This window comes from Coptis chinensis, chromosome 2 (genome assembly GCF_015680905.1).
Source record: "Coptis chinensis isolate HL-2020 chromosome 2, ASM1568090v1, whole genome shotgun sequence".
Classification (NCBI taxonomy): domain Eukaryota; kingdom Viridiplantae; phylum Streptophyta; class Magnoliopsida; order Ranunculales; family Ranunculaceae; genus Coptis; species Coptis chinensis.
In genome coordinates, this window is record NC_141457.1 from 31235827 (window position 1) to 31246770 (window position 10944).

Consider the following 10944-nt stretch of genomic DNA (forward strand, 5'->3'; position numbering starts at 1 on the left):
TGTTGCTCAATAGTTGACAAGTTTACAATCCTATAGAATGGACTTTATTGTTTAGCCATGCAAATCAATGATAATTCATGTCATATTTTATTTTATTTATTTCTGTTTTCATTTATTTATTTTTTTTAATTACTGTGCGCCTCACTTCAATAAGGCGCGCGCCGCGCCTTGCGCTTAAGGCACAGAGAGAGTGATGTGCCTTACCTTAATGCCTTGATCACTACACTGGTTCCGATAAATGACAGTTAGTTGTTATTTGGTAAATATGAAAAAAAAAACATCAACAACCTTGGTTTTTAGTTCACCATGTATGATTGAATATCATGTACGTTTTGAGTCCTTTTTATACCTGGTTTTCTTCATCTGGTTTCCTTTGGGGTTTTTTTTTTGGTTTTTTTCTTTTTGTTTATGTTTTTATGTTTTTTTTTTGCCGCTAATCGTCTGGGTTTTCTTTATTTGTGGATTAAGTGGTTGGTAACTAAATTTTTGTTCTAATAGTCTAATAAAATATACGTAAAACATATATTATACTGAATTCTTGGTTTTTGTAGCCAACCAAGGGAGTTAGCTGGCCAAGGTAGGACCTATTCAACCGCTAAGCTTCCAGAATCGTTTGGAATTTATCAAATTCATTGAGAAATTTATCTTGCCATAGCTAGGTATGTGCATTACAGACAATTGAAATTTAATTTAGGTTGCTATGTTGTATCTTTCTTATGATACAAGAGAGATAAATTTTGAATGCTATTATTATATGTATTTGGGCTGGTGTTTGTGTCCTCTCTTTCCTTTGTTACTGGATATCATTTGCTTGATTGAGGTTCTTTTGGGAGTGCTCAAAAGTATATATGGGAGGGATGCCTTGAGTTTAGATTTCTGCTATGATCCCGACATTTGTACAACCACTCTTACTATTCTGTAATGAGTTGACAAAGTCTCAATCTCCACTTACATAAACTTTTAGTAGACTGATAGGTTTGCACTTTGCTGCTACTTTCTATTAAACTTGGATAAAAAATTTGGTTATGAATTACTGGTCAGCCATATCCTTCTTTTTTCGTATCTACGATAGAGTTGAAGTAGCTAATGAGAATGAGCTCTTTCTTTAGGCCTTGGTGTTAATCAAGTGAGCGGAGCGAACAATCAAGAAGCGAAAGGGGTTATCTTGGACAAAAACTAAGTTGGTTGGTTTCGCCCATGCATCCCTCACCTATCCCCCTCTCTCTCCTTCCTTCCCTCTCCCTCTCCCTCTCAATCAAACTCTACTCTCTCTCTCTCCCCACCCACAAACCCATCTCTCCCTCTCTCTTCTCCACCCTCCGCTCATTCCCCCACTGCTTAGCAGTTATCTAGGAATAAATCAAATTATTAACTTGTCATATGTATCAATTCAAAACTTATCGACGGTGAACAAGGCGCGGGGCACTATCGTCCTTTTGTACATTTGGGTTTCTATTCTACGCTAGTCTAATAAGAAAGCCTGCACTCGATTCACAAACATAGCACCAGCTCAGATTCTTAGATTCTTGACCAACGCCCAAAATGAACAGGTACGATTTTATGTACAAGAAATTAGAATCTCCGAAATGCATTAAAATGAGAACCATTTTATGTCATTATTACTACTCAAAATCTCATTCCCAACCAAAATCTCGTCATAGGATTGTATTTGTTTTTTTGAGTTGTGAATGCATAGTTTTATGGCCATTACATTGTTCTTTATTTGACAGGATTGTCGCGAGAAGAGTTATTGCCACGATACACGCTTTCAAGGTTCCAACAAGGGGTTTAACTAGTGCACAACAGAATTCTGTAATCAATTTACATTTGTTTGTCTTTTTTACTTTCTTTCAGTTAGCAAGAATGATTTTTTTTTATTGCATAAACTAATTGGTTTTTCAATGAACATCGTAGGAGAACAAGGAGAAGCTTGGCTCAATAAATGGTAATGACCAATATGACATTGCAATTGTTGGAGGCGGCATGGTTGGCATGGCCCTTGCTTGTGCCCTGTGTAAGTTTCTTACCCCTTTGGTTCTTACTCCCTGATGTAATATATAAAAATGGTGTTCTGACATATATTACTTAATGGTTTACATAGATTTAAGTAATTTAATGGTTATAAGTTTTATACATGTGTATAGAGTTAGTATTACATTGTATTTATTTCCATGTGTAGTATAACACTTTCAAACTTTTGGGACTCACATATACCTAGGCCAATGTGTATTATATCTTAACCAGTTGGTTTTGAGTTGGATGTCTAGATTTAATAATATTATCATTGCTTATTGAACTTAAAAGAAAAAGAGAAAAAGAAGAAAAGCAATATTGTTGAATCTTTCATTCCGTTTATACTTTGTACTTACTTTTTGTTTACTATGTGTGCAGCAAGCTCTCCATTGAAGAAATTGAGTGTTGCTATTATTGATAGTAACCCGGCATTAGGAAAGGAAGTTAACATCAAGAAAGATGACCTCCCTGACCCAAGGGTCAGTACTGTCACTCCTGCTTCTATTTCCTTTTTCAAAGGTATAATTGTGATATCTTCTATATACCCTAATTGTTGTGTGCATATACTATCTCCAAGTATTTGTTATTTTCTTCTCGTAATTCATTCTCTTAATTGAGCATCACATCATTTATTTCTTTAACGAACAATTTGGAACCTTGTAGCTTATATTTGATAAGAAAGATGAGAAAATTGCGTACATAATGATGTTACTATACATAGATACTGTAATTTGCTTGCATCATATTCTCTTTTGCATAGCTTGTCATTTTCTCCTTTTCACATGTTCTTTTTTTCAAAATTTAGGTTTATCCCATATTCCTCAGTATCCATATAAATGAATATGGAGGAATAAAGGATATCTTAGGAGCAACTATCACAGACTAAACTATTATTGCTTCATTTCACTAGTAGCCTAGTTAATCCTCTTTAGTTGTTATGTCAATGTACAAGTTGTTATGCTTGCATATATTGGTGCTTGACAATATGTAATGCAGCATCGACATGCATATTTTGATGCAATGCAGGTAATTGTTCACTTCCATTGTACAATTATGATATTTCAGATTCACATTCAAATTTTAATTTGTAGAAGATAGTAAGAACTAAGAAGCCTCCTTTGGTTAGCATCTAAACACATGGATTTAAATATAATGTGGCACTGTCCATTCGGCTGTTTGTCATAATAATGCCTAGGGCGACCATTTCAAAATTCAAATTGCACAACCAATCTAAAAATCTTGTCATTTATACATTTGTGACATTTAACTCTCTAGAAATGGTTATTAAAGATACGATCTTAAGGTTTACCACACACACATCTAATTATTAGTTACACAACTAAATGCTATGATTTTAATGTGTATGGTCATCAATTGGATACCCGCACATTATATGTTCACTCTTCTAAAATGTGTGCCATGTGCATTAAAAGCCAGGGTGGCAAAGGGGAGGGGGGGGGGGGGATTCTGAGTGCTTTGTTGTCATATCTTTGAATTCACCTTAGTTATCACTCAGTATATGTTTACTCTTTTTTGCAACATCATCACCCTGTAAATCTGAGGATATTGTTGCCTAGTTGCAGATGTTTTACGTGGTCGTTGTTGATACCTTAATGTCAACTATAATAATCAGATACATGTAATAGCATGTTTTTTGTTTCCCTCCTTATTTTGTACATATATTGAAAATTTGAAACAGTTATAATACATTACATCTTCAAGAAACCTTATAGTATATATCTCTTGTATCTTTTCATATTTCTCCTTGCAGGTTTGGGATTACACTGGCTTGGGATACGCTAGGTACACCGCAAACGATGTAGATGCAGATGTACTAGGGTAGGATTTGCATATCAAGAAATTAGAATTATTTTGCTGCTTTAAAGGTATTGAAGTAGCCAAGACGGTAACTATGGTGCATCTGGTTGTGATACAGGTGTGTAGTAGAGAACAAGGGGCTTCATAGCTCTCTCTTGTCATGTTTGCAGGTATTCTCTACATTTTCGTTTATTTATTTTTTCATTACAAATCTATATTGTTCCTTCCAAATGGTGATGAATATTGTGTTTTCAATAGAAATTGCGAGTAGTTTGTAATATAGTTGTCATGTAAAGTGTGATTATTGAGCTTTACCTCTGAAATCATTCAATATTAGTAGTTTGGTTTGTTTGAAGTGTGATATTAAGCTTTGTCTCGATTGCTATTCTTGTTGTTTTGGTTCTTCAGTCTGTTCAGCTACTGAGTATTGATCTTCGTTCATTCAAAGTCATGTAAAAACTTATTTTTCATTTCTTTGACACTTCTGAAACTTAATGTATTAGAAATAGCAGAACACATATTTCCAGAAGACAATCTATCCTTCCAGATTGATGACAATGGTTGTACAGCCAAATACACCAACTAAAGGGATAGATTCATCATGTTCACGAATGGCAAAGCTGGAACTTAGGCTGCGTTTGGTTCACGGAAAATGGGAGAAAAGAAAATGTTTTCCTGGATTCTAAATTCTATTAGGTGTTTGGTAGACCACGGAAAATGATAAACAGAGAAAACATTTTCCATTCAGGGCCACTATTGGGGAAAACAACATCCTTTTTAAAACGAGAGAAGTTGCTTTCCTTTTGTCTGTCGGCCGAGATTTGCTGAAGTTATTCCATCTTCGTCGCTCGAGAGGAACTAGAAAATCACTCGTGTATAGAGTTATCAGGTTATCAGGTTTTAGGTGGGGTTTGATCCAGTGGACCAGTTTTTAAAATTGTGAACCAAACAACTAGAAAACACATTCCTCAAAAATGGATTCTGGCAAATTAGTTTCTGGATTTTCTCTTTCTTTGAGAATCAAAATTCGTTGAACCAAACACAGCCTTAGTGATGGACAAAGCTTATTTGCAAAGCTGGTGGTAATGTTTTTTTCTTTTTCTTTTTGGTTTTGTAAGAGTTTTGATGTCACATGCTATTATTGTACGCACTGGTCAGGCATGTGCCAACAATTTATTTTAGTAATTTTCTACTTGCAAGTTTCATAGGATTGGTGTTCAACAAATGTTGTCTTTTCCAGATGTTGGCATTGACCACATTTGTGTCATTGTCAATGTCAAATAGGTTATGCTTTGTCCTACTCATTTGTCATTGATCTTTTTGCAGGTTGGAGCTGATGAGGGAAAATCACATGTTAGGGAATTGGCGAGAATCAAAACAACTGGATGGAATTATTCACAGAATGCAATCATCTGTACTGTTAAGCATACTGTTGAAAATCATTGTGCTTGGCAGAGATTTCTGCCTTCTGGTCCAATTGCACTTTTACCCATAGGGGACGAGTTTAGTAATATTGTTTGGACTATGATTCCAAAGGAAGCAACAAAGTGTAAATCGATGAGTGGGGATGATTTTGTTAAACCAGTAAACCATGCTCTTCATGATGGATATGGTCCCAATCCTTAGTCGAACTCCCTGGGGTACTCTGGAGATTATTCCTGGGAAGTGCCTCCCAAAGTAGTCAAATTGGCCTCAGAGAGAATGGTGTTTCCTTTGTCACTAAAGCACACCAATGAATACGCAATCAATCGTGTGGTTCTTATTGGTGATGCAACACACACTGTTCATCCTTTGGCTGGCCAAGGTGTTAATTTGGGATTCGGAGATGCCTGTGCTCTTTCAAAGATCATAGCTGATGGCATTGGAGTAGGTGCTGACCTTGGGGAGGTATTAGTTTCTTATTTCACAAACATGTCAGTTTGATCTTTGAACATCAACAAGTAACATCAGATAATTCACGTGTGCACTTGAGAAGAAGAAGACCTATTTTTTAAAGAATGCTAGCTCTGTTGACATTGAAATTTGTCGTATGAATGTCAAATTGAAGTGAAACAGTATGTCGTTCCTAGACCAAAGGAATTATTTGCTATTTAATTTGGCTTGTTAGGTCGTAAGGCAAACGTCTTAGGAGCAAGGACAAAATCAACAGTTCATTTCCTCTTATGGTAGTAGAAATCGCAATGACTCCTAGGGGCAGCACGTTATTATAAAAACTAACAAATGCAAATTTTGATATATAGTCTTTGGTAAAAGCTCATCTAAATATGATATGTTATTATTGTTCGTGTTTAGTTTGTCTTTGATGGTCTGTTTTTTTAATGCAGCTCTCATTATTAAAGAAATATGAAGCAGAAAGGAAGCCAACAAATATTATGATGACCGCAATTTCAGATGGCTTTCAGAAGGCATACTCTGTTGATCTGGGTCCTTTCAATGTTTTACGAGCAGCAACATTTCAAGCAGTGCAATATATCTCTCCGCTAAAAAGGAATATAATCTTATATGCAACAGAGTCAACAAAAATGACCACTTTTCTTTTAAGATCATTCAGAATAACCCTGAATCCGAAATGTCAGACATGTTGTTCATTACTTTGTAAATATGAAATAGTGCAGTAACGTCCCTTCACCATTATACGTAGAAGTGAGAAATAAAAAATATTAATCCGCCCCGTCTTTTATTATTGGAGCCTGTGTTGGACCAGTTTGGTTATATTGATTGATTACCCTAAATATCTATAGTGGGCATGCCAGTGCTCGTAATATAGATTCTGTGACACCCTTTTTGAACCATTTAGAAGATTTCACGAAAGGCCATTGTTGAATTTCTATTTTCAGGTTGCAGTTTGCTTATACAAATTGTGAAGCCTGACTAAGGAACTTTAAATGTCTCTCACTTGGTCCTTTGACAAACTTGTGGAACATGGTTCCTTCAAGAGAAGTACTTCACATGGCAGGTTAACTACTGGTGGGTCATCTACTTTGGAATTCAAGCCGGTAGAGCTTCAGTATGCCCAGGTTGGGCCTGTGCTCTAGATCAGCTTTAAAATCAGCCCAGGCTCTGGCTGATATTGTGAGAAGAGCATGCTTGTGTATTAAGAATCACTTTTTTAGTTTTTAGTGGTATAATTGTTTCACATTTCTAGAGAAGTAGTGAAGTGCCAACTCTCTATAAGTACTCAAACAAAAGGGAAGAAATCTAACGTCAAAGAGTCGCTCTAGCTATACAATTTGCAAGGACAATTTCGAAGTGCCCAAAGAAGCAAAATTATGAAAATAGAAAAAAAAATCCTGAAAGACACTTGATATATGGCAATGCACAATTGCACACTACATCTAAGGACTAAACCCGTCACTGGATAAAATTGTTAAAGTTCCCATGTTCGTTATTGAATACGTACTTTTCATCAAAAGAGTGATACTCCAGCTCCCTGTCCATATTCATGTCTGCTTTGGTATTAGTCCATCATGATTTACATTGGAGAGTATTTAAGTTATTTGGCCTTCAAACTCGATCAGAAGAGTTGGAAAAAGTTCTGCTGATTGGAAAATTTATATGATATATAATCATCCGAAAGTTTTGTGATATATCAGCAATACACCCGCTACGGAATCCCGTAGGTCCGATATATCTAAAATATATTTTAATAATGGCGCCCCTCATCGATCTACAGTCGGGCAATATTATTTTAATGTTTTTTTTATGTATCTCTCCTATCTCTGTCACTTTTTTATAACGTTTTTGTCCATATTAAAAATGTTAAATTTCAACCAGCACATGTTAATCAAGTGAGCGGAGCGAACGTTTTTGGGAGGGGTGGGGGTACGTGGGACAAAAGATAGTTTGGTAGGTTTCTGTCTGTCTGTCCTCACCTATCCCTCTCTCTCTCCCTCCTTCTTTCCCTCTCCCTCTCCCTCTCAACCAAACCCTAACTCGCTCTCTCTCCCCACCCACAAACCCATCTCTCCCTCTCTCTTCTCCACCCTCCGCTCACGCCCCCACTGCTTAGCAGTTATCCAGTGAAAAATCACTGATTTCCTGCTGCCACCACCAGTGTGTATGCTATACTGCCACATTCCTCTTAGGCTTGCCTGCTATGGTCTCCCTAGCTATTTTCTTCGTTTGAAGTCTATAGGATGTGTTCAGTTTGTACATCCATTGTGAGAGTGTTGTCCATCCCTTGTAAGGGTGGTTGTCCAAATTATATATGTAGTTTGGTTACTTTAGTATAGCACAGGAATTCCAATGCTACTTGTGTGGTACTTCCCAGATGAAGAATCTAGCATCTATATATAGAACTTGTAGCCGCACATGCATTAAGCTTCATTTAATTTCATCCAAGATGTTATTTCTTTCGTTCGCATGGGACTTATTCAAGTACTTTAGTTTGGTCCTTACTTTTGCTTTGGCTCAAGCTTGTCTTGCCATTCTCTTTGTTCCAGTTCTTGATTTGATGTGCACACTGTATGAACCTAAAATCTCTCCCCTAAACAATCTCCTCTTTTTCTCCACTTCCTCACTGTTCACTCCTCTTTTTCTCTAAAGCGGCCTCCCCTTTCTCTCTCCATCCTCTTCTTTTTATATCTCTCCCCCCCCCACCCCCCTATCTGGACCGTCCATCTGTCTTGTCATCCCATGGCTCTCCTTCTTACTGTACGTATGCCACATCCGTGGTCTAGGGTTCCACGGTCACGATTCCATACTCCTCCCTTTCCTTCGTTATGTTGCATCCTATCCTCTATACCGCTGACTTAGTCCAACTTCCAACATCATGCTACTACAAATGCCCCTTCTCGACTCTGCGGTCCTGTTAATGGATCCGGGGTCGAGAACTCTCATTGTTATTCTCTTTCCACCGCCTACGCTCTCTTTCTTCGGTTTGCGTGTGAGGTGGACTGCACTCATCACGCGCGTTTTCAGCCGCCCCTCGTACCTCGCGCTTCCACGTGTCTCACTCTGGTTGGATTGTTTGCCCGACTCCTCGAGTTCCTCAACTCCCTGTAATTACCTTTTTAACCTTCCCCTATTTAAACTCCTCTCCTTCTCCCTCTTTATCATTTTATTTTCCCCCTCTCCCTTTGCTCTCCACTGCTTTACCATTTTTCCCCTTTCCGATAAGTTTCCGGTTTGCATGCGCTTCCTCAGTCTTCCGGCGGTTCCTTCATCTTTCTGGTACTCTACTCAGGCATAACCACTTTCTCTTTGCTTTAGTCGGTACGTTTTCTAGGCTTTACTTATTTTTGTTTGAGCTGAATATTTGGGTCTATTCATATCTCGTGTCTGTTCCTCTACTTTTCCGATGTCGGGCTCTGAATCCGGCGACTCCTACTCTTCTCAGTCCCATAGAATAGCGTCTCCGTCTCCTATTGCCCCTACTGCGGTCCCATCAACCTCAGGGCGCCAAGTCCCTTTGCTGCCACCACCTTCTTGGTGCCGCCACCCTAATTTGGACGCAATTAGGGCTGCTTATGGCATTCCATCCAATATAGCCTTAGAACACGTGCCGGGGTACCTTGTAATCATTGTGGGTCAAATTGCCATCGGTCTACGGCTGCCCCTTACTCTCCTTGACATCGAGGTGTGTAATCATTTCAACATTCCCCCCTGTCAAGGCATAGGGGAATTTTTGGAGAATCATGTATGCCGCGAACTCGTACAATAAGACCGGCGAACCTAAGATTACGAGCCACGATATCTTCTCTCACTATTTCATTAAGAAAAGTACCAAAGATGTCGGTGTCGGGTACATGTCTTTTTGCGTACGCCCTCAGAAGCCATCACTCTTGCTCCGTGTCACAACCTCAGATAAAGTGTGGCATCATTATCCTTTATATGTATCAGGGCAATTTCTGTCTACGGACATCCCTTCAGATTTAACTCTTAGCCATCTCGCCTTCATAACCCGTGGCAAGTATCTTTGTTCTTCCCTTCTCTCTAGATGTGCTATTTCCGTTATACTCTAACCCGCTGTTCTTCTCTGTTTTGCAGGTTGGCGGCCGGACTCCAAGTCCCAACTCTACTCCGGCATCACTTGTCCTATTTTCCAAAGGCTCTGCGAACTCGACCCTGCTCAAGCTGACTGCCTGGGCATCAACCCCACTACCGCTACTCCACTGTTGCAAATCCCTGATCTACACAATTTCAGTGGCTTCTCAGCTCCCTTTTATCGTCTTCCCCCTCCCAAGGAGCGGAAACCCAGAGCATCTCCACCTACAAGAAAAAGGCCTTGCACCCCTACCTCCCGCTGCCGTCATCCCCGAACCTCCTTTCATTCCCTCGAATCTCGCGATCTTCCCACCTCCTCTGCTCCCGAAGACATCCCTTCTTACCGCTCCATCTCTAATTGGGACGATCAGTACACATATCCCCACTCCCCATCCGACGATATGGATGTCCGCAAACAAAAACTATTCGACAGCGATATGATTGATGATGACGATGTGAGGGAGGTTCCCTCCACAGAAGTGAGGGCGCCTGCTGAAACGCCCCCAACCAAGAGGCAGCAGACCTCAGCATCTGAAGAATCTGTCCCTATCACTCAGCGGACCTCCACTTCTAAAGAACCTGCCCCCGTCACCTCACCACTTCAACCCGCAGTCTCTTCCCCCCACACGCCGGCTTGGCAAAGAACCAATTCCACCTGTAGCTCCGGTCTCTGAGTCGACCCGTGTAGAGGACTTCTGTCTTATTTTCAATGTGCGCAACCGCAGGGTGAACACTGCGGACTCCGCTCTGGATAATGCTGCTGTAGCTACATCTTTATTCTACAACACACTACACCATTTGGGCTATTTTGCAACCATTGGGATTTTTCATTACCAACACATATACATCCGTTAGTTAATGGACCAACATTTATTAACCGTTAGCAATACAAGTATCTGTTGGTAAATACTATGTAACGTTTCTTGTATATTTTCAAACGCTTCTATATACGTTACAGAGGATAAACAAAAAGGGAAAATGATTAAATTGTCAAAAACAAAAATCACTTTGTCTTAAAAATATAACGAAAACTTAAGCGGGATTTTTTTTTTCTCTAGCCGCTCATCTAAATCCCGATGCCCTAAAAGGGATAAATCAATAACAAGTGAATGAAAAGGAAAACAACAG

At 39.1% G+C, this 10944-nt stretch overlaps 1 pseudogene across 1 annotated transcript; it reads left to right on the forward strand.

The window, feature by feature from the left end:
* Positions 1-1409: 1409 nt before the first annotated feature.
* LOC147515770 (uncharacterized) lies at positions 1410-6502 on the forward strand (annotated as a pseudogene). The gene is made up of 9 exons (XR_015210802.1): positions 1410-1550; positions 1731-1812; positions 1915-2014; positions 2392-2532; positions 2981-3039; positions 3785-3852; positions 3950-4001; positions 5158-5718; positions 6156-6502. The product of XR_015210802.1 is annotated as an uncharacterized LOC147515770 (transcript).
* Positions 6503-10944: the final 4442 nt, after the last annotated feature.